Source organism: Musca autumnalis, unplaced genomic scaffold (genome assembly GCF_047663935.1).
Source record: "Musca autumnalis isolate F117 unplaced genomic scaffold, ASM4766393v1 scaffold_1, whole genome shotgun sequence".
Lineage (NCBI taxonomy): Eukaryota > Metazoa > Arthropoda > Insecta > Diptera > Muscidae > Musca > Musca autumnalis.
In genome coordinates, this window is record NW_027411644.1 from 262,627,819 (window position 1) to 262,651,336 (window position 23,518).

Sequence of the window (23,518 nt, forward strand, 5' to 3'; positions counted from 1 at the left end):
CACAGTCTTACATAAGTATACGTACGCCCCATAAATCTCGGGTTTTAGAAAAAGTAATGATATTTATGAAATTCCAAGTACACAGGTTTATTTCGTCTCACTAATAAACAATATTTAATACAACAATAGTATATTCCATAATATAAAAAACGGTAAATTTTACAAAAACCAATAAATGTTACTTACAAAAGTATACATACGCCCCAAGGAAATATGAGTATTATCATACAATTTATGGAATTAGCAGCAAAATTTATACATTTTATTGTTTTGGCGAATGTGTCAGGGTGTCCGAGATATATTTTAGGGAAAAAAATAATTTTTGGGTGTTAAGTGCCGTTATTTAATGCCAAACTTCTTGTATAGCTCGTTAAAGCGGACCCTTGCTGATTTCTTTCCGTTTTAGGTATTTGAGTATACACTGAGTATATACAACACTGTCAAAAAATTCAATGTTTTTCAAAATGATGTGAAAACCGAGTACATTATGAAAGTAGAGCTAAAAATATGAGACACGTGTATCAGCGTTTTTAAAGTTTACGTCGGAAAGTAACCAAAAAAGGCGAAGCAAGTACCGCCCATTTTTAATTTTTTCGAAATATTCGAGTTAAGATATTTTGGAATCCTTGCATTTCAGGTATATAGTGTCTTTGGCAAGTTGACTTAGGAGGGTGTGAGGAATATTTTTGTTTAAAACTTTAACCTTCATGCGGTTCATCAAAGGGTTTTTTTTGTCCTTTTTTCGAAAATCTTTCAAAAACTCCTTAAAAATGTTATCGAATTAAATCCAAATATTCTACAAAATTGTTCGCCATAAAATTTTACTATAGGTCTCTGAATACACCAAATCTGTAACTCTTGTCTAATCGCCAGGAATCTCTAAAAATGAAAAACACGTTATAGGGTTAAAGTCGGATTTCTTCTGAGTTTATTCAAAATTGTCCCACAAAAAATAATTTTAGACAGATAATGTCAGAGACAAAAATATTCTTCGTCAAATTTCACGATGGGTCACCAAAGAAATGAAATGTCTATTTACATTTTATAGCATGAAAATATCAGTATCAATTTTGCTGAAAAAACATGAGAATATTTCCCAATTTTTTTGATGAAAAAATTTTCCTTCTTTTTTCGAGTTGATACATGGAAGTAATGTGAAACTTGGTTACAGGTGAAAAAAGTCAAAGGATGAAAAATTCTACACAAAATTTCACTATGAGTTTCAAAATAAACCATATATCTATGTATACTTTTTCTTTAAAAAAATTAGATTTCAAATTTATATATATTAGGATGAAATTATATGATTCCATACTGGATCAAAATCTAGCAAAATCCTTCACTTTTTGGGAATATTGTTAAAAAAAGAAATGTTCCAAATGAAATTTTATTATGGGTCTCTGAATAATGGAAATCTGTAACCATAACATACGAGTATAACATTCTTAGCAGCACTTGTTTTTGATATATAGGTTTTAGGGTCATATTTTCCAATTTTCATACAGATTGTCGTTGTGATTGACAAATATAAATATCTTATTGATAGTTTTTCGTTATAAATTCATACAGAAGATGTTGTGCGTTCAATTTAAACAGCTTTAAAAACATTTGTGGTGAATATATATTTGAAAAATATAAAAAACCCAGATCGGACCTGCCAAAATTGCGTATTTTTAATACTTTCAACTTAAATAGGATAAGCCATTGGTTACTTATATTGCATGCGAAAGTACATTAGCGGTCTACGACTATGGTCCAGTGAAAATATAAGTGTCATATGGGCTCTCACATGCACAATTTGGTGTGGTCCAAAAAACTACAATGATGGGACTAACTCCTACTTTGGTGGCATTTCATACAGGGTTATGCGGTTGTAAAAATGTCATAACCCTAATAACATTAATTATGCCGGGGCGATTTGTATGGATAGAAAAACACCTTATTGGGCCCTTCGTGTTACTGATTCCTGGGATTGTACTGAGCACAAAAGTCCCCTAGACCATATATTTACGTTTAAAATCGAGCCTCCAGATTTTAAAGTTATTATCCACGTTTTTTGGATATTTTGTCATATAACAGGCAAACCATTTAGATTTTCGATCCACACAAAAATTGTAGCCAATATAATAATAAGGAACTCTCTAGTACATCGCAAAAGCATTGGAATGCTCCTTCAGGCAGTTTTGGATTTGTGGATAAAAAAGTTCAAGTCAAAATCGGGAGACTCGATTTTCACCGATGACATATGGTCTAATGGACTTTTTTGCTCAGTATAATCCCAGGAATCAGAAACGCGAAGGGCTTAATGAGGTGGTCAAATCGCCCTACCCTAATGAACAATGTTTCTTTACTTTAGAAAATTACTCGTACTCACAACTTTAAGATATTTTCATACCCTCACCAGTTCATGGTGAGGATTTTTTGAGTTTATATATGCTGGGCCCATAGTGAGAAGCTCGTCGCACAGTGATTTAGACTCGTTTTTCTGTAACTGATACATATATTTAACTAATAACATTTTAATTACAATTCAATCAATATAGATTCAGTGGCGGTTGGGGAATTTATGGTGAAAGTCCAACTTTTAAAAATTTTGCATTATAATGTAGGTTTTTTTATACCCTCCACTATAATATGGAGGGTATAATTAAATTTGTCATTCCGTTTGTAACACATCGAAATATTCATCGGATACCCTATAAAGTATATATATTCTTGATCAGGGTACAATTCTAAGTCGATATAACTGTCGAAATCAAGATACAGCTCGCAATTTTCAAGATACAGCTTTGTAATTTGGTATAGAAGTTTATATTACTCCTAGGATGTTTGGTATTGCAAATGGGCTATATCGGTCCACGTTTTGATATAGCCCCCATAGAACGGTACCACCCGATTTTCGGTATTTTGAAGGTTGTGGCCACAATAATCCACCGAAATGGCTAAAATTTGGTATTTGGTCCTCATTTTGGGTATTAAACGTTCCATATGAAATTTGTCGGTATATAGCCCCCATAGAACGTACCTCCTGATTTTCGGTGTTTTGAAGGTTGTGGCCTCAATATTCCTCAGAAATGGCTGAAATTTGGTATTTGGTCTTCGTTGGGGTATAAAACTTACCCCCAGAAACTTATCGGTACATGTCCACGCCTTAGTATAGCCCCTTAGAACGGTACCTCCCTATTTCCGGTATTTTGAGGGTTGTGGCCTCAATGTTCAAGCGAAATGGCTGAAATTTGGTCTTCATTTGGGGTATTAATCGTTCCATAGAAATTTGTCGGTATAGGTCCACGCCTTAGTTTAGCCCCCATAAAACGGCACCTCCCTATTTCCGGTATTTTGAAGGTTGTGGCCTCAATATTCCACGGAAAAGGCTGAAATTTGGTATTTGGTGTTTATTTGGGGTATTAAATGTTCCATATGAAATTTGTCGGTATAGGTCCAGGCCTTCATATATCCCCATAGAACGGTACCTCCAGATTTTCGGTATTTTGAGGGTTTAAGCCTTTGGTACTTAGTCTTCGTTGGAGGTACAAAATTTTCTCCAAAAAAATTAAACGTTCCATATGAAATTTGTCGGTATAGGTTTACGCATTCATATAGCACCCATAGAACGGTACCTCCCGATTTTCGTAATTCTGAAGGTTGTGACGTCAATATCCCGCCGAAAGACTGAACTTTGTTATTTATGTGTGGTTATAAAATATTCCAGAAGAGAATTATCAGTATAGGTCCGCGGGTTCTATGGGGGATAGAAGCGTACCTGTTTTGATATAACCTCCATAAAACGTTACTTCCCGAATTTCGGTATTTTAAAGGTTAGCCACATTGTTTTACCGAACTTGCTGAAATTTGATTCATAAACGAAAGAAAACTAATTGTTTCAGTTTACTTTAATACAACCCTTGGTGGACGATACAAAACGCTTAATTGTTTTCTTTTAATATTTATTTTAATATTTTATGTAAAATATAGTCATTTGGTGAAAATTTAACAGTTTGTATACAATATTCAAAATTTCAAAAAATATATGGGCAATATATTTTTGGAAATTTAACATAGCTGAAGCCAGGTTTAGCCTTTTATAACCCGTGAATTGAGATTGAATATTATAAAAATTAAATGCTTTTGCATAAACTTGCATAAAAAAAAATACTGGCCTTTAAGGTTCATTTGCGTAAAAGCTGTCTTTTGCGTAAAAGTCGGGCGTTGCCGACTGTATCCCTATATATATGGGAGATATATATAAATCAAAACTGATTTCGATATAATATGGTACACTTAATACTAGACCAAATTCCGTCACACATTCCAAATTTTATAGAAATCGGACATATATAGCGTGTTCGGTGCAGCATAGACGTGAAATCGGCCGAAAATATATATGGGAGCTATATCCAAATCCGAACTGATTTTCACCAAAAGCAATAGACGGACGGACGGACATGCATACATTGACACAGAAAGCGATTCTATGTACATATATGCCTAGAAGGAACTATGGGTATTTCTCGTTTCCTTTTGTATTGTACATACAAATGCACAAAGACATAATACCCCTTACCACAGTATGGTGTAGGGTATAAAAATGGGTTGAAGCCAAGGTGTCTTCTCTTATTTTGTCTAGATTTGTGATTAAACCACACTTGTTCATGATTTTCCTGTCAAAGTAAAAGTAGAAGCCAACTAAATAAGAATCATCTCGCTAATGTATAACTTTTCAAAATCTGATCTGCATCTACCATTAAATGATGCAGATATTTTGAAGCCAGATTTTAAGTGTTTTTTGATATTTTCTTCTAATCGCGTTCCGCAATCAGGGTTTCCCAAAAATCATTTATATGGTTGTAGAACTGAGTTATTTGATATGTGTATCAAGTACTGTGCAATCTATTCGCTAACGTCATTTCGTGATGAATTTTTAGTGACAATTGTGCTCATAATATTTGATTGCTTGAGTGGTGTATTCCCCCATTGGCTCAACTTCATTTATTACCCTCTATTACAGAGAGTAATGTTTTTCAAAACGAACTGACAGTGTTGCAAAATTTTACTGATCGCTACCAATATCATGATTTCATCCCGATGAAGGGAATTATCAATTGGCTTCTCATTTTTTGAAATTATGCCTTTTTAGCGAAAAATCGAACTCTTTAAGTGTCTAGTATTCCCATATAAATGAGAATCACACTCACTTTTCGGCTTTTCCAAAAAAAAAACACCAAAATCAAAATATACTGCAACATGTCAGCACGTATCAACTAAGAATTCGTCGAATTCTGTGAGTTGAAAATAACATCTCCACAGTTGCCTGTGGAAATAAAACCACCATAACTTTTGTCCTCAGCAACGAAAAATAGGCTCGGGAGCGGATTCGTACTGGAGTATTTTTTCTTAACTTATTTACTTACTTAGCTGGCCCATTACAGAACATAAGCCGAACTACGAAAAGATCTCCAATTCTTTCTGTTTGTTGCTTCGCTTTTTGGAATACCGCGTCTTTTCATCTCTCTTTTCCACTTGTTTGCTCCATTGAAGCCTTGGCCTGTCAGTTTTGCGTGTACCGCCACGTGGCACGTATTTATACGCCTTTTTCGCAGGTTTTCATCGCCAATTCTTATGATATGGCGTAGCCAACGCAATCGTTGCATCTCGATACGTTTATCTATACGGATGTCGTTGTATAGCAGATACATACAGCTCGTGGTTCATACGACGTCGATATTCACCGTTAACGCAGATTGGCCTGTAGATCTTTCGAAGATTTTTCTTATCAAAAACACCAAGCTGCCATATCTGCTTGCGCAAGTACCCAGGCTTCTGAACCATACATTAGCACAGGTAGTATCAGTGTTTTGTAAAGTAGCATCTGTTGGCCAATACAATTCTTCTTCTTATTTCACAATTGATGTTGTTTGTTGTGTTTATGGCGGCGCCGAAGTAGACGAAGTCTTTTACTACCTCAAAATTATAGGAACCAACTTCCACTGTTGGTCCGACCTCTATGGACGCATTGCGGGTCGACACCATCAACTTTGTATTTTCGCCGTTTACCGCCAGACCCACTTTTGCTGATTCTCCTTCGACTTTCATAAAGGTATCAGTTACTTCCTTTACTGATCGTCCCATGATGTCAATGTCATCAGCATACGCAAGTAACATGTGGCTGTTGCTGCAGATTGTGCCAGGATGTTGAACAGGTCACACGAAAGGCTGTCTCCTTGTCTGAAACCTCTTTTGGTACTGATTTGTTGGAATAGGTTCTTTCCTATTTTAACTGAGGGCCTAATATCAGTTAAAGTCATCTTACAAAGGCGAATAAGCTTTGCGGGGATATCATATTCAGACATGGCTTGGAATACCTTTGGACGTAAGAGGCTGTCGAAGGCTGCCTTATAATCGAAAAAAGGTGGTAGAGTTCGATCTGCATCTCTTGAGTCTTCTCCAAGATTTGCAGCAGGGTAAATATATGGTCAATGGTGGACTTGCCGGGTCTAAGGCCGCATTAATATGGTCCAAATATTTCGTCGTTCGCATAATATCCCTGACACTATCTTGTAGGCAATAAGGAGAAGACTTATGTCCCTATAGTTAGAGCATACAGTCTTATCTCCTCTCTTGTGGACGGGACACAGGACACTCAGGTTCCAATCGTCAGGTACGCGTTCTTTCTGCTAGATGGTGCTAACTAGCTGATGCATACACCTTACCAGCGTGTCACCTCCGGTTTTGAACAGCTCGGCTGGTAAGCCAACGGCTCCTACTGCCTTATTATTCTTTAGCTGGTTTATGCTGTTTTTACTTCATCTTGGCTGGGCGGTATAATTCAATACCATATTCTGGGATTGGATCTGTGGTATCTTCGTTGTCTTCGCTACTAATGGATACCAACAGTTTGGAAAAAATATCTTTCCATATCCTGAGTACACTATCTGTATCTGTTACCAAATTACCTTGCTGGTCTCTACAGGAAGATGTACCTGTTCCAAAGCCATCAATTTCATGTTTCACTCTTTGGTAGAACTTTCGGATTTCATTCTGACATTTCGATTTTTTCACACTCCCACTTTTCATTATTCACTTTTCCTGCGGGAAAAAGCCGTTTTTCCTCTCTCCTTTTCTCCCGATACCTCTCTCGTGCGCAACGCGTTTCTACTGATCGTAGAGTAGCCCTATACGCCGCATTTTTCTCTTCGGTAGCAGCACGGAGGAGGTCTCTGGTATCCAAGTATGGCTGTTTGCATGGAGTGGGAAATACTTTGCAATTGTGCTGATATGTTATCGGGACGAGTAGTGCTTTGATTGAGCAGTTGGGTCAGTTGAGCTATTTGATGTGGCTATCTGTTGTGATTGCAGCTCACCGATGTCTAACTTTCGTGTTGTGTCTGTTCGTAGTTTGTTCGCTATGTTTAAACGGGTACGTACTTTTGCTGCAACAAGGTGGTAGTCCGAGTCTATGTTATCTCCTCGGAACGAACGTACATCCAACATGCTCGATGAATGTCTCCCATCTGTCACTACGTGATCAATTTGATTTCTTGTTTTCTGATCCGGAGACAGCCAGGTGCCTTTATGAATGTCGAGATGCATAAATCTGGTGCTGTTAACTACCATTTGTTTTGCCGCTGCTATCAGCATCATACCGTTGTCATATATTTCACTGTATGTACACAGTGGGCCAAAGATATTTTCCTTTCTAAATTTTGTCATTAAAATCGCCTAGAATAATTTTAATGTCATGGGCAGGACAACGGTCGTATGTTTCTTCTTCCATGCGCTCGTAGAATATATCTTTGGTGTGTTCGTCCTTGTCTTCGGTTGGATAAAGCTAACTTTTACGGGTGTTAAAGGCAGCTCTCCAGGTGACACCACGGGGATTTCAGTATCCACTTGAGATGAAAGAGGGACGAAGATAAATCCTGGGCTTTGCCATGTTAAAGCCGGTCCTTGGTATCTTTCATCCCCTACGTCACCCGTTAACCAATGTACCAAAAATCGTGGATGTACGCAAACAAATTTCTCATAATGTGCCTCATAGAAACAATGGGTTTAGACCCCACGTATGTTTGGACAAAATCCATTTCAGACATTTTCGTCTGTCTGGCTAGTTGCAGCGCACGATAACTCTCTCCTTCGTAATATTTTGTCCAAACTTAGTTTGAGTTCGCAGATGAGCAGATAAGAAGAGAATAAACGATTTGGTCCATACTTTGTTCATCGTAAAATGTCTATCAGACATAGATGAAGTTCCAATGTGAGCTCTATCGGTCCACTCCTTCGGGTACCTCCCACACAAAATTTCGGAAAAGTACAATTTAAGACCCGCTCTTGAATCGCTTTGGTTTTTGTTGTAGCAACTTGTATTCGCTACCTCATTACCATGGTAAAAGTTTTTACTTCCTGAGAAAATATCACAAAAGGTTAAAAAAAAAAACACCGTGACCCAATGTGTAGTGGCGCACGATAACTCTCGAACTGAGCAACCGATTTGGTCCAAAATTTGGCCTTCGTAATATTTTGTACAAACTTAGTTTATTTCGAAGTTGGGCAATATCGATCCACAACTTCCGGTACCTCTCCCCAAAAGTAAAAAATGTCAGTAAAATGCTACGAGCGATATCGCTTGAACGGAGCAACCAAACTTTTATTGCCAAACTTTGAATCTCCTAATATTTTCTCCAAATTTAGTTTAATGTCTAAGATGTCCGCATCGGTCTTCTCCATAGGGTACTTCCCCCACAAAAGTTCAACATGTATGTCTAAGTGCAGTTTAGGGTCTGTGCGAAGATGCTTGGTAAATTTATACCGATGCTACTCCTTGTGGGCAACTCCATGCTTCCTGGCACACTGATCCCAAAGTTATACTATGACCCACTAAAGTGACTAGTGGGTGCTATATCAATCGAAAAGATATGACCCCCAAAATAAGATCAACTTCTACAATGGACTATGTCGGTCCATTCCTCCAAGTACCTCCTCCGCAACATTTTGAACTTTAGTCCTAAGCCACATTTTTGTTGGCAAGTTCAAATGTCAAAAAAGAGCCATAAAATTCTGTACGTAGATGAAAGTTTGATTCATATAGGCTGAGGGTATATCTCTGTCGGCAAAGCCGACTGATACTTTTTTACTTGTTTTGTAGATACCATTACTTTAAATATCACGGTACCAACAACGGAATTTTCATTTTTCTATCTTACCAACTTGTTTTGTATTATTCAGATTTGGGAATTTTTGAAAAACAATTTGCCTCGGACTGTACTTTTATATGGGGTCAACATTAAGACAGGGACCGATGCCCGGTCAGAAAATTTATTTAAAGTATTCAAAACACCGAAAATCCGGAGGTACCGTTAAATTGAATCCACACCAAAATTAGTTTAATTAATTTTCCCCCTCTAGATTTGGATTTCGCCCACAGTGTAACTTAAAAGATAAATGTATGGAGTGTGGTGTTATTGCAAATAAATCTGCAAATCATATCGACTTTAAGTGGTCGTAGAAATAGGTACGACATGCGCTTGTTAAAATAATGATTTTGATTTGTAAGTAGTAATAGCAATTTAACAATATCTCATTATTTAATAACGTAATTCTTTTTGCGTGGTAAGCACCATTCGTCGAAAATTATATTATCTTGTGATTTTGAATTCGGTACCATATTTGGCAGCTGCATATTATAAACATTTTAATTTGAATACAATTTCTTTTAAATGATAATAACAAATCCTCTTAAGAAATCCATTTAACATGAATTTTTACAGAGATAAGCAGCATAAATGTGTGTAATTCAATAACGGAATTTCATCTTTGTTCCCTTGTGCATGTTGTGATGCTTAAGCGTATGAAATACATTCTATTCCCAATGAACCAAATTTTCCATCATAAAAGTTGATTTTTATTGGTTATACATTATTATTGTAGCCATCGGTTATGGTTAGGAGAGTATGTTTTTTTTTGTCAGAAAACCTAAAACAGATAGGAATTTGCAGCAACAGGCGTCATGACCCAGTGACATTATTAGGAAACACCAACAAAATATGTAATTTATAGTTATCTAGATTTATGGCTAATGTTATATTGATTCCAATTTACGTTTATTCATATCTCGGCTAAGAAGCGTGAGTGTGGTAGAACGTAATAGAATTGGGATTCCCGTACGAACATATTTATGCGGAGCATATGTAGCATTTTTTTCCATAGATGTTTGTTTTGTCTCATCTCCTTCGCAAATTATATTAACTCTGTGTATATTTGCCAACATTGTTGAGGTAATTTATAATATGCGTGAGATATCTTAATGTTGTTTGCTTTGTGCTTTTCCCCTTCAGATGTTGTTTGTGATGTTCCATTCACACAACACTCGGTGGCAAGAGATTAACCTAATTTCTGAAACATAGGGTAAGATTAGTTTTTTTATGAAATATGTCAAAATAAATATGACTGGTAGTACGTGATAGACTGTTTCAATTAAGAAGCGACATATTTTGTAATTACTGGGCATATTGAAACATAGAAATATGAAGTAGAGTTCGTGCTATACATTCATACCAATATTAGACCCGAGAGAGAAGCGTGTAAAATTTGTGCAAAATGTCTCCAAGGAATCATGATGGAAAACGTGCAAAATCTTTCCCCCTCTCATATCCACTCTAATGTACATCAGATGTGAGATGATAAGTAACTTTTGATATACTTCAGCAGCAAACATATTATTTTTATTATAACAAAAATGATTTCATTCATAAACAACAAGCCAATTCATTCGAGTTTGTGTTCACATATCCTTAAATTAAAGTAAGCTACTGTGTCTGCTTTTATGGGCGTGCTGATGATCCTTTATGACCAATTGTGTGGCTTCTAAGTAAGGGTGAACAAAACAAGAAAACAATTCTCAAATCATTTTTGTATGCGTGTCAGGGCATGAGTGTTTGTTGTTTGCTTTAAATAATATTTTGTTCATTCTATGGCCATTTTCAAGGATATCCTTTTGAGGACATTATTATGAAAAGTGAGTAGATGCTTGTTAATTTTATTATTAAAAGATTTTTGGGAGACAACAGCATCAGCAACTGCAGCTTGTACAAGAATTAAAAAAAAAACAAGTATGAAATCTTTATGGGTATTTAATTTTAGAGAAATATTGTTTGGGATTAGTACATAAAATTAGGCAAAATAAAGTACTGTAGGGAATGAAAGTATACCTAAAGCGTAGGATGTTGAGCATATAACATGGGAAATTGCGGATATCCGACGCCACACGGAAATTAAAAGATGAAAAAATATGTTTAAATAACAAAAAAACAAAACAAGTATAAAGTCGTTAAGTTCGGCCGGGCCGAATTTTTTATACCCTTCGCCATAAAAATCCTTAACCCAAATGGAATAAGTATACTCTATATTGTTTGTTGAAAATTTTTTAGGAGGTGCGTAATAATTAACAAATTATAGTGCAAATTATAAAAAAGCGTATTTTCAAACACAAATGATTGCAAAAAGAGTAGTTTCAACAGAATATGCTTGAAATTAAACACAAACTGCTTAATTTCAAAGATAAAATGTTGCAGAAACTGTAATTGCAACAGAACCCAGCAACATTATTTTAACACGGGCATGTCATAGGGAGTAAGTACTTATTTTTTGGCACTTAAAAGTAAATAAATAAGTACTTAAATAAGTAGTTACGACTTGAAGTAACCAGGGAGTAATTACTTATTTATCTACTTTTTAGTGGCCAAAAATAAGTACTTACTCCTACTTACTATGACATGCCCGTGTTAAAATAATGAGAAAGTAGGCCAATTTGTAATGAGTATTTTTGCTGGGAATGTGCTTGAAATTAAACACAAACAGTAGCAAATTAATTTTCGCACAGCAAAAAGCAGAAGAACAACAAAATTAAACAAGTAAAAAAGTATCAAACGGCTTTGCCGACAGAGATATACCCTCAGCCAATGTGAATTGAAACTTCGGACAGATCGAATGTATTTAGAATCTTTTCAGAATTTTGTGGCCCATTTTGGACATTTGCCCTTGCTGACAAAAATGTTGATTGGGGTTTAACTTCAAAAGTGTTGCGGAGGAGGTACTTGAAGGAATGGACCGACATAGTCCAGTATTGAAGTGGATCGTATTTTGGGAGGCAAATTTTGAACCACATCGGTTAATCAGTACGAGAGTTATCGTGCTCTCCAGCCACTACATATGGTGTCATAGGGATTTTTTATACCTTTCAGGCTGTTTTCTCAAAAAAAAAAAAAAAAACGTTTACAGTCGTAATGGAGGCAGCGAATGCAAGTTGCCAAAATGAAAATGATTCGACAGTAGGTTTTAAAGTAAACTTATCCGAAATTTTGTGTGGGAGGTACCCGAAGGAGTGGACAAATATAATCCATATTCGAACCTGATCTATATCTGATAGATACATTAGGATGTGTAAAGCATGGACCAAATCGGCCACTCCCATCAAGAGTTATCCTGCGCACAAATTTTCCGCACACTTTTAAACTTTTGTGGGGGAGGTACCTGAAGGATGGACCGATATGGCTTATCTTCAAACTTAAATTAAGTTTGCACAAAATATTACGCAGGCCAAATGTTGGACCGAATCGGTAGATTCGTTCGAGAGTAATATTGCGCCCCAACCACTACACACGGTGTCATAAGAGTATTTTGCAACTTTCAGGCTGTTTTCTCAGGAAGTAGGGACCTGCCCCTGATGATATGTGTACCGCTGTGTGGGAGGCAGTGAATACAACTGTTACTAAGTTACTAAGTTTGGACAAAATATTACGAAAGCCAAATTTTGGACCGAATCGGTTGATCCGTTCGAGAGTTATCGTGCGTTCCAGCCAGCCAGACAGACGGACGGACATGGCTAAATCAACTCTAAATTGTCTGAAACACATTTCGTTCAAACATACTTGGGGTCTAAAACCATTATTTCGACGAGGCACATTTTGCCCGTATGAAAGTGTATATACCCTCGTTAGCACAAGTACTGATGGTATAAAAATGTCCTCAATCAGGTGGTAATTTTATATGAGGCCTATATCAAAGTGTGGACCTATGTTAACAATTTTTGGATGGGAAGTTTCGTGACTGCAGTGAACTTCAAATGTCAAATTTCACGGGCACCTCCGTCAAAAAATACTGCCAAACCCCTGTAAATACCGGAAACCGGGATGTACCGTTTCCAAATTACGGCTAGTTCCGTCAAACATTGTAGCTAAAATCTTCAAAATATCGAAAATCGGGAGGAGCTATACCAAAACATTAAGCTATGTGACCACTATGGGGAAGATTATTTTAGAGAAGTTTAGTAACCGCCTCGAACCTCAAATGTCAAATTGCAGCTAATTCGGTTAAAAATTGTAACTAAAATCCTCAAAATACCGAAAATCGGGAGGTACCGTTCGTTATATGAGGACTATAACTAAAAATGGATCTATGTTGAAATTTTTTGGTGGAGTAGTGTTGTAACCCCTAGGAACCTTAAATGTCAAATTATATATAGCAAGTTAAAAATTGTGGCTAAAACTCTCAAAATACCGAAAATTGGGAGTTACTGCTACATTTTTACATTTTTTAAATGAGTAGCGTTGTGACCACTAAGAACCTTAAATGTAAAACTACATCTTGTTCGATGTCTGGCTGTGCCTATCGGAATTTGACAGGTATTCTGAAAGAGGCAAAAATAAACAAGTAAAAAGTCGTTAAGTTCGGACGGGTCGAACTTTCCCCCAAAACTATTCTTAACTAAAGTGCAGTAATTAGTTTTCTTTTCTGTCCACAATTTTAGGTGCACCCATTTTTCGACCACGGATACCCCAAATGCCTAAATTGTCTAATCTAAAAAAAAATTGTTTAATCAGGTGTATGCTTTACATGGAGAACCTTAAATGTAAAACTACAGCTCGTTCGGATAATAATTCTAGCTAAGACCGTTAAAATATCTAAAATAGGGAGGTACCGTTATATGGGGCTATACCTAAACATGGACCTTTGTTGACTGTTAATGATGGAGTAGTGCTGTGACCCCTAAGAACCTTAAATGTCAAATTACAGCTCGTTCGGTTACGAATTGTAGCTAAACCCCTCATAATACCGAAAATCGAGAGGTGCCGTTATATGGGGGCTATTTAGTCAGGACAATATCTTCCAAACCGTTAGGAAATTTGAATTTATCTCAGAGGCAACGTTGTAGCTATTGTATTAAAGAACAAAAATTGTGAACCATATAATCCATCAAACTTCATCTACAAGGTCAAAATCGCCATTGTCAAATTTCTTTTAAATTTTTTTCTCATCATCAAACCCATCAAACCGATCAAATTTGAAGCAAACAAGCAACTACAAAAATGTACCTCAGATCTCAATAAACATCTTTCTAGAACATACGAACATGTATAGACGATTCTTAAAGGTCAAAATAACAAAGCAAACGGGATTTTGATCCTGTTTTCTCTGGTTCTGGTCCACGGATACTAAACCGTTCAATATTCAAGAAAACAATCAACTACAATAATGTAGCAAAGGCATCAATAAATAATTTTCTGGAACATGCGAAATGTCTATGAACGGTTCTTAATAGTAAAAATAACAAAACACTTTTAAAAATATTAAATTTTTACACTTTTTTCTCCGATTCTGGTTCACAGATACCGAATCGCCCAAAAATTAAGGATACCGTCAACCACAAAAATGTACCTAAGATTTCAGTACACAACTTTTTAGAACATATGAAGATTCTAGGAATGATTCTTAGGGCAGAAATTCACGAACAATTAAATTATTTTTAACATTCCCCCTGCTCAGGTTTGGAAATAACAAACTGCTAAAAACTCAAGGATATTTGGCAGGTTGTGTATTTACGGACCTGAACAGGAAAGAATGATCTAAAATAATCGAATTTTGAGCTTAAAGAATCCTTCTTAGAATCTTCATTTGTTCTAGAAACTTGTTTGTTGAAATCTAAATCTAAATCTTCTAAATCTTTTTGTAGTTGACTGTATTTTTGGGCGGTTGCATATCTTTGGACCAGAGTCGGAGAAAAAAGTATAAAAATTGGATATTTTCATAAGATTTTTGCTATTTTTACCATTAAGAACCGTTTATAGACATTTCGCATGCTCCAGAAAGTTGTTTATTGATGGCTTTGCTACATTATTGTAGTTGGTTGTTTTCTTGAATATTGAATGGTTTAGTATCTGCGGACCAGAACGAGAGAAAACAGGATACAAATCACATTTGCTTTGTTATTTTGACCTTTTACAACCGTCTATGCAGAGTTCGTATATTCTAGAAAGATGTTTATTGAGATCTGAGGTACATTTTTGTGGTTGATTGTTTGCTTCAAATTTGATTGGTTTGATAGGTGTAGACCTTGGTGATTTTGACCTTGCAGATGAAGTTTGATGGATTATATGTGTTCACAATTTTTGTTCTTTAAGACAAGAGCTACAACGTTGCCTCTGAGATAAATTAAAATTTCCTAACGGTTTTGATGATATAGTCCTAACTAAATCACCCCTTTTTACATCAAAGCCTCAAACCTTTGGAGGCCTATAACCGTGAAAGTTGATGAGATAGGGAAAAACGGCGAGACACGTGTCTTCTATTTTTTGGTGTTCTATCACACTGTGGAGTCAGAATATGGTTAATAAAACATGACTCACAAAATTACACACAATGTAATATAACCCCATACTATGGTGATGGGTATAAAAAAATCCAGCGCATACGGAACATAACAAAGGTCAGCTAATCAATCAATCAAGAAGGTTTCCAGGACAGATAATATTAAGTATTGTGAAAATTTGGTGACAATGGTGAAATTGCAAATACATCGATACGCCCATGAAGTTTTTACAATTGGCCAACAATGCTCAGTATACATTTCACAGTCTTACATTATTGAATCGTGGGAAAAAGAGAGATAAGGCATCACAGTTTCTCACTCCCTCGCCTAGGAAGTCACTCCGGAGACACACCAAGGAAGATCGTTGGTGAATTACACAAACAAATTCTATGGCCTTATTGTTATTACATATTATCGCGTATGCCGACACTTCGGAGTGACTTCTGAGTGACTTCCAAGGCGATTGTTTACATTTATTTAATGATTCAACTCATTTGAACAAATATAGAACATTTTTTTATCTGACGATTATATGAGGCGGTGGTGCAATGGTAAGCATACTCGCTTTGCACTCTGAAGGTCCGGATTCGCTTCCTAAGTCACGCAACAAAACATCACATTTTTAAAATGACAAAATTAATGTAGGCGGAAATTCCCAAGAATAATTTCTCGAAAAGAGCGTACTTCAAAACAAGAAAAAAATATATAAAAAAATTAAACAAAAATAAAAATAATTAAAAAATATACATATTTTTAATCCCAAGAACTATCGCGGAAATGATCTTCTAGAAGTGTCGCTGGAGTGACATCCAAGACGACACGCCGGCGTGGTTCATTTCTTCACAACGGAGGTCGCTTCAGGGTGACTTCCGCGACTATCGCCGCGACTGTTTTCATCGCCCTGGGCGACACGCCTAAGTCACTTCCGCGATAGTTTTTGCTTGCAGGGTAAAGAGTTGAAAATAAAATTGACAGAAAAAAGTATCTAATATAATGTACAGTTCTGGAACCAACAAGAATTTTATATACAAATAATGAAAGATACCCAACAACGACCCTGACCCTTTAACATGGCAAAGCGCAGTTCTCATCTTGTTCCCTATTTCATCTCAAGTGGACACTGACCTCCCCGTTGTGTAAAATGGGGAACTGTCTTTAACACCCATTGAAGGTAGAGAGAAAATGTGCAGTTCGTTCTCCCATAAGGCCGTAAAAAATGAGTTGAGCGTTGGGCTAGTAACCCACCCCGTCAAAAGACAGCTTACTATATATATAAAAGAAAAACAAAGAATAAGAAAAAGCAAACCCCTCTAAAGTTGAAGGAGCCCATCAAACGTTTTAAGAACTATGATCTGTGAATCTGCATCTGGAATGTCCAGACTCTCTTCAGAGTAGGTGCAGATATACTGTAGATGTTAAAACATCTGGGCCCTATTCCACGAAACAACTTATCAACTTTTCATTTTGCACTTATCAATATTTTTGACAATTGTCAAAGTTAAGTGTTCCACAGAACCATTATTTTTTGATAAGTGATAAGTTGCTAATTATAAAGTGAGTTTGCTTACTTTTCAAAAAAATTTAGCTCTTTTTTTGATTTCTGTTCCACAAACGTTATTTCTGCTAAGTGAAAAGTTGTAACGGCAAAGTGTATTTTGCTAAGATTTTGCAAAAAAAGTTGCTCTTTCGTTCCACAGAAAACTCTGCATTTTGATTTTGCAGATCAAATTTTGATAAGTTTGCCTTAAATTTGCGAGGTAAACGTTCTCTTTGCCAATGTACATTGTTAAAGCGAGATTTTGTTCGGAAATAGTGAAAACACGGTCATGACAAGAAATTGTAAAGATTTTTCCGAACTTCTACCCTCTCAATCAACCATCCTACTTCGAACTCTCACTATCCGAAATTCCACCCTACGAACAACCCCATTCCGAACTTCCGCCCTGCGAACAACCTCACAAATCGATGTTTCTCGATTTTACATTTAGACTAAACTCTATTTGACAGACTATTTTTATTTATTACTATACCCTCCACCATAATATGGAGGGTATATTAGGTTCGTCATTTCATTTATAACTCATCGAAATAATCATTTGCGACCCTATAAGGTATATACATATATTTTTGATCAGCGTAAAATTCCAAGTTGATTTAACCACATCCGTCCGTCAGTCTGTTGTAATCACGCTATCTTCAGAACGAGTTGAGATAGGGGGATGAAATGCTGTTCACACGTGTCTTAAATCAAGTTGGAAGTTGAGCTTTGTTATAGCCCCATATAGCAGTGCCGTCGATTTCAGCTATTTTAAGGTTTTTAGCTACATTTTCAGAACGAATTGGTTAAATTATGCTTCCAAAACTTACCGACATAGGCCCATCTTTTATTATAGCCCCCATATACCGCCCAATTTCAGCTACTTTGGGGTTATTAGCTACATTTCCAGGTCGAACTAGGTATAATTCAGTCAATCACCAAGAAACGTCTCCACAATAAATTATGGATATAGGTCTACATTTTTTTATAGCCCCCATATAGCAGTTTATTTGGCAAGTAACTTATCCACTTTGTGTAGAAAGAAAACTAATTACTCTATGCCGAACATAACGCTTTTTACTTGTTTAATTTCGCTTAATTTTATTGTATTTTATTTTTTATTTGTATTTCCCTTCATTTTATTTTAGATTATTTTATTTCACTTAATTTTATTTTACTTTATTTTATTTATTTTTATTATTATTTGATTTCAATTTACCTTACTTTATTTCACTTAATTTTATTTTATATCACTTCATTTTATATTGTTTTATTTTTTTATTTTATTTGATTTTTATACCCTCCACCATAGGATGGGGGTATATTAAGTTTGTCACTACGTTTGTAACTACTCGAAATAATCATTGAAGACCCCACAAAGTATATATATTCTTGATCAGCGTGCAATTCTACATCGATATAGCCATGTCCGTCCGTCTGTCCGTCTGTGGAAATCACTCTAGCGTCCGAACGGATTGACGTAGGTTGATGAAATTTTGGGAAAATATGTTATATTTACGTAGGACTTTTGGTATTGAAAGTGGGCTATGTAGGTCCACGCTTTCGTATAGCCCCCATACAAAATGACGCGTGACGCGTCGTCTTTTTAAGGAATTTTTAAGATATTTGGCCCATTTTACCACCGAATTGGTTGTAATTTGGTACTTTGTGTCTCCAGAGGCCAAAAAACATTCCTACCAAAGTTGGGTTATATAGGTCCACGTTTTGGTATAGCCCCCACATAAGGCCCCTTATAAAGTACGCGTCATTTTACTATATTTTGAATGTATTAGACCCACTTAACCAAAGAATCGGTTGTAACTTTGTATTTTGTGTTTCTAGAGGCTAAGAAACATTTCTACCATAAAATGTTTCTATAGGTCCACGTGTTGATATAGCCCCCATAATAATATAATACAATATCTCCCGATTTTCGATATTTTGAACGTTTTAGCCTCATTATCACACCGAGATGGCTGAAATTTGGTATTTAGTCTTCTTTAGGCGTATAAAACTTTCCCCCAGAAATTTGTAGGTATAGGTCCACGCCATCATATAGCCCCCATAGAACGGTACCTTCCGAATTTCGGTATTTTGAAGGTTGTGGCCACATTAATCCACCGAAATGGCTGAAATTTATGGTGGAGGGTATAAAAAGTTCGGCCCGACCGAACTTAACGCTTTTCTTACTTGTTTATTTTATTTTACTTCATTTTATTTTTATTGATCTTATTTCAATTTATTTCATTTTTATTATTATTTAATTATTTTTATTATTATTAATAATTATTATTTAATCTTTATTAAAATTATTTTATTTAATTTTTATTTCATTTTATTTTATGTTATTTTATTTTATTTTATTTTATTTTATTTTATTTTATTTTATTTTATTTTATTTTATTTTATTTTATTTTATTTTATTTTATTTTATTTTATTTTATTTTATTTTATTTTATTTTATTTTATTTTATTTTATTTTATTTTATTTTATTTTATTTTATTTTATTTTATTTTATTTTATTTTATTTTATTTTATTTTATTTTATTTTATTTTATTTTATTTTATTTTATTTTATTTTATTTTATTTTATTTTATTTTATTTTATTTTATTTTATTTTATTTTATTTTATTTTATTTTATTTTATTTTATTTTATTTTATTTTATTTTATTTTATTTTATTTTATTTTATTTTATTTTATTTTATTTTATTTTATTTTATTTTATTTTATTTTATTTTATTTTATTTTATTTTATTTTATTTTATTTTATTTTATTTTATTTTATTTTATTTTATTTTATTTTATTTTATTTTATTTTATTTTATTTTATTTTATTTTATTTTATTTTATTTTATTTTATTTTATTTTATTTTATTTTATTTTATTTTATTTTATTTTATTTTATTTTATTTACTTTTAATAATATCAGTTTCTTTTCATTTTTTCATTCGTCTCAATTTTACATGTCTTATTTATTATTGCCAAGTAAAAAATAATGCAAAGATGATAAAACGTTCTGTGGAACAAATATCATTCACACTTTGCAAGAGAACTGAGAGACTTACCAATATGGCGGAAAAATTGAGCAAGAGAGCACAACAACTGTGCTAAAAGAACAGTGATAGACAAATTTGCTAAGTGCAAGGGAAATTGAAAAGTAATTTTCTGGAACAAAAAAAGGTTATCACTTTTCAAAAGAACTACTTCTTGATAAGTGCAAAATGAAAAGCGATAAGTTGTTTCGAGGAATAGGGCCCTGGTCTCCAGTTTCACCCCAGTGAATAAAAGACTTGCTACAATACGGATAAAAGCAAAATTGTTCAACATGAGTTTTATTTACGGCGTTCATGCTCCCACTGAATACTAGGACGACCTCAAGGTATAATTTACGAGCGCTTACAAAAACCATATGACCGTTGTCCTGCCCATGACATTAAAATTATTCTAGGCGATTTTAGCCTCAAAACACAAGCAATCAAATTAATTGAAAGTACGATCATTCCGAGGAACAAACACATACTCGGACCACGACTTTGTTGCAGCGAAAGGTACATACCCGATTAAACGTGGCGAATAGAGTACGAACAGACATAACATGGAGGTTGGACATCGGTAACCTGCAATCACAACAGATGGCCACAGCATATGCCACTCAACTGGCTCAATTTCTCAATAATAGAACTTCTCGTGCCGATAACATATCAGCACAATTGCAAAGCTTTGCCCACTTCATGCGAACAGAGACCTCCATTAAGGGACCCATGGCATGATCAGGAGGGTCGTGCAGCTACTGAACTGAAAAATTCGGCATATAGGGCTATTTTACAATTAGTAGCGCACGAGAGAGGTATCGGGAAAAAAGGAGAGAGGAGAAACGTATTTTCCGAAGGTTAAAGAGAGAAATGGAATAGCAGGAGTGTAAAAAATCTAGATATACAGGAACCAGAATGAAGACCGAAAATTCGATCGAAGAGTGAAACAACAAACCGATGACTTTTGTACAAACACATCCTCCCGTAGATACCGGCAAAGTAATTTGGTAACTGATGCAGATAGTGTGGTCAGGATATGTATAGATATTTTTGTATAGATGTTCATAGATGAAAAAAATCAAAAAACAAAAAAAATCGACGGAGCGCTTTTTAAATAAATCGCGGTCAAAGTTCACATTTTTAGAGTTTTTCTTAGGTTTTCACGATTTTTTTGGGAAATCGCAAGTCCTATCCAAATGGAACGTAAGAAAATGTTATAGCAGTGAAAATTCTCTACAGGATTGTCTTTTATGATATTTTCGTATGTTTTAAAATTTTTGACAAATAGAAGTTCAAATTGGAACAATTCACTGACTGTGTCGTCTCTTTTGAAGCAATGTCATGACTGTAATTTCTCAACTTAAACTTATATATCTCAAAAGTGGTACAACCTAGGAAAAAATTGCGAATCTTGTAGAGAATTTTCACAGCCATAAGTTTTTCTCCAGTCCCATTTCGAAAGACTTACCGTTTTCAAGCAAATCTTGAAAAAAAATAAATAAATATGTGACCTGTACGATTCTCTAACTCATCTTTTGAACTACCGACAATTATCGACGTTTTTCGGTAAGTTAGGTTAGATTAGGTTAGGTTGAAAAGAGGGGCGTTTGGAATCGCCGCATGCCCGTATAGTAGGCCGGGGCGATTTGAAAACCTTAATGAGCCCTTCGCGTTTCTGATTCCTGGTATTGAACTGAGCAAAAAAGTCCACTGGACCATATATCTACCGCGAAAATCGAGCTTCCCGATTTTGACTTTAAGTTTTTTATTGACGTTTTTTGGATATTTTGGCATTGAGATTTTCGATCCAACGCAAAGACAAAAATTGTAGCCAAGACAGTAATTGAAAACTCTCTAATACATCGCAAAAGCATTGGAACGCTCCTTCAGGTAGTTTTGGCCTTGAGAATGTGCAAACTTTTCGAAAAATGTTTATAAATGACACTGTGCTACAAAAGTTGACCAGAAAAATATTCAAGTGTTTTGATGCAAAATTATATCGTGTTGGGATCCATGGACAACGACAATGCCTTTAGTTCGTTGGGGTCACTTCGTTTTATTTTTTTATAACGGTAAAAGTAGTGAAAATCTGGGTTTCTTACATTTTCAAATTTAAACGGACATATCTTCTTTTTTCACAACGGATTTCTAGTGATCCTTCTTCCTTTTAAAGGGGTGAATAATATTTTTAGAACAAGTTATTATTTGTTTAAATCGGTTAACAAATTGCTAAGTTATAGTGGTTTAAGTCTGAAAACCCCCTCAAAAAAACTATAACTGAATTTCTCATAATTTTCAAAAATAGAATGTTTTTTGTTTTGTTCAATAATTATTTTCAAAATTATGAGAAATTCAGTTATAGTGTTTTTGAGGGGATTTTCAGACTTAAACCACTATAACTTAGCCATTTGTTAACCGATTTAAACAAATAATAACTTGTTCTAAAGATATTATTCACTTCTTTAAAAGGAAGAAGGATCACTAGAAATCCGTTGTGAAAAAAGAAGATATGTCCGATATTTGAAAATGTAAGAAACCCAGATTTTCACTACTTTTAGTGTTATAAAAATATAAAACGGAGTTACCCAATCGAAATAAAGTCATTTTCGTTGTCCATGGATCCCAACACGATAGAATTTTGCATCAGAACGCTTGAATAATTTTCTGGTCAACTTTTGTAGCACAATGTCATTTATCGACATTTTGCGAAAAGTTTGCACATTCTTAATGCCAAAACTGCCTGAAGGAGCGTTCCAATGCTTTTGCGATGTATTAGAGAGTTTTCAATTACTGTCTTGGCTACAATTTTTGTCTTTGTGTTAGATCGAAAATCTCAATGGTTAAGCTGTTATATGCCAAAATATCCAAAAAACGTCAATAAAGAACTTAAAGTCAAAATCGGGAGGCTCGATTTTTGCGGTAGATATATGGTCCAGTGGACTTTTTTGCTCAGTTCAATCCCAGGAATAAGAAACGCGAAGGGCTCATTAAGGTTTTTTTCCTTCCACACAAATCGCCCCACCCTACCGTATAGGCATACACTTAAGCCAGAGTAGGCCTGTTGTGCGATCTAATTTCGGAAGCCTAAATGAGGATAAACATTGTTTTGTTTAATTTATTACAAAATAAATTTCGTCGTCCTCTCCAATTTTGTGCAGGTGCGCTTGTAGCCCTAGGTGTCCCGTAAGAATGCCTGTCAGTCTATTAATGTCTTTCTTACTCATTAAGGGTAGTTCCTTTGTTTTATCCTCGTCTGAGTTCCCCCAAAGGATTTTTGTGTTTTTTCCTCTCTCTCTTCTGTGAGC

General features: G+C 35.0%; 1 protein-coding gene across 1 annotated transcript in view; it reads left to right on the forward strand.

The window, feature by feature from the left end:
- The window catches only part of LOC141389490 (corticotropin-releasing factor-binding protein), a 182,813-nt gene that overhangs the window by 1,723 nt on the left and 157,572 nt on the right, over window positions 1-23,518 (forward strand). The window lies entirely within an intron of this gene.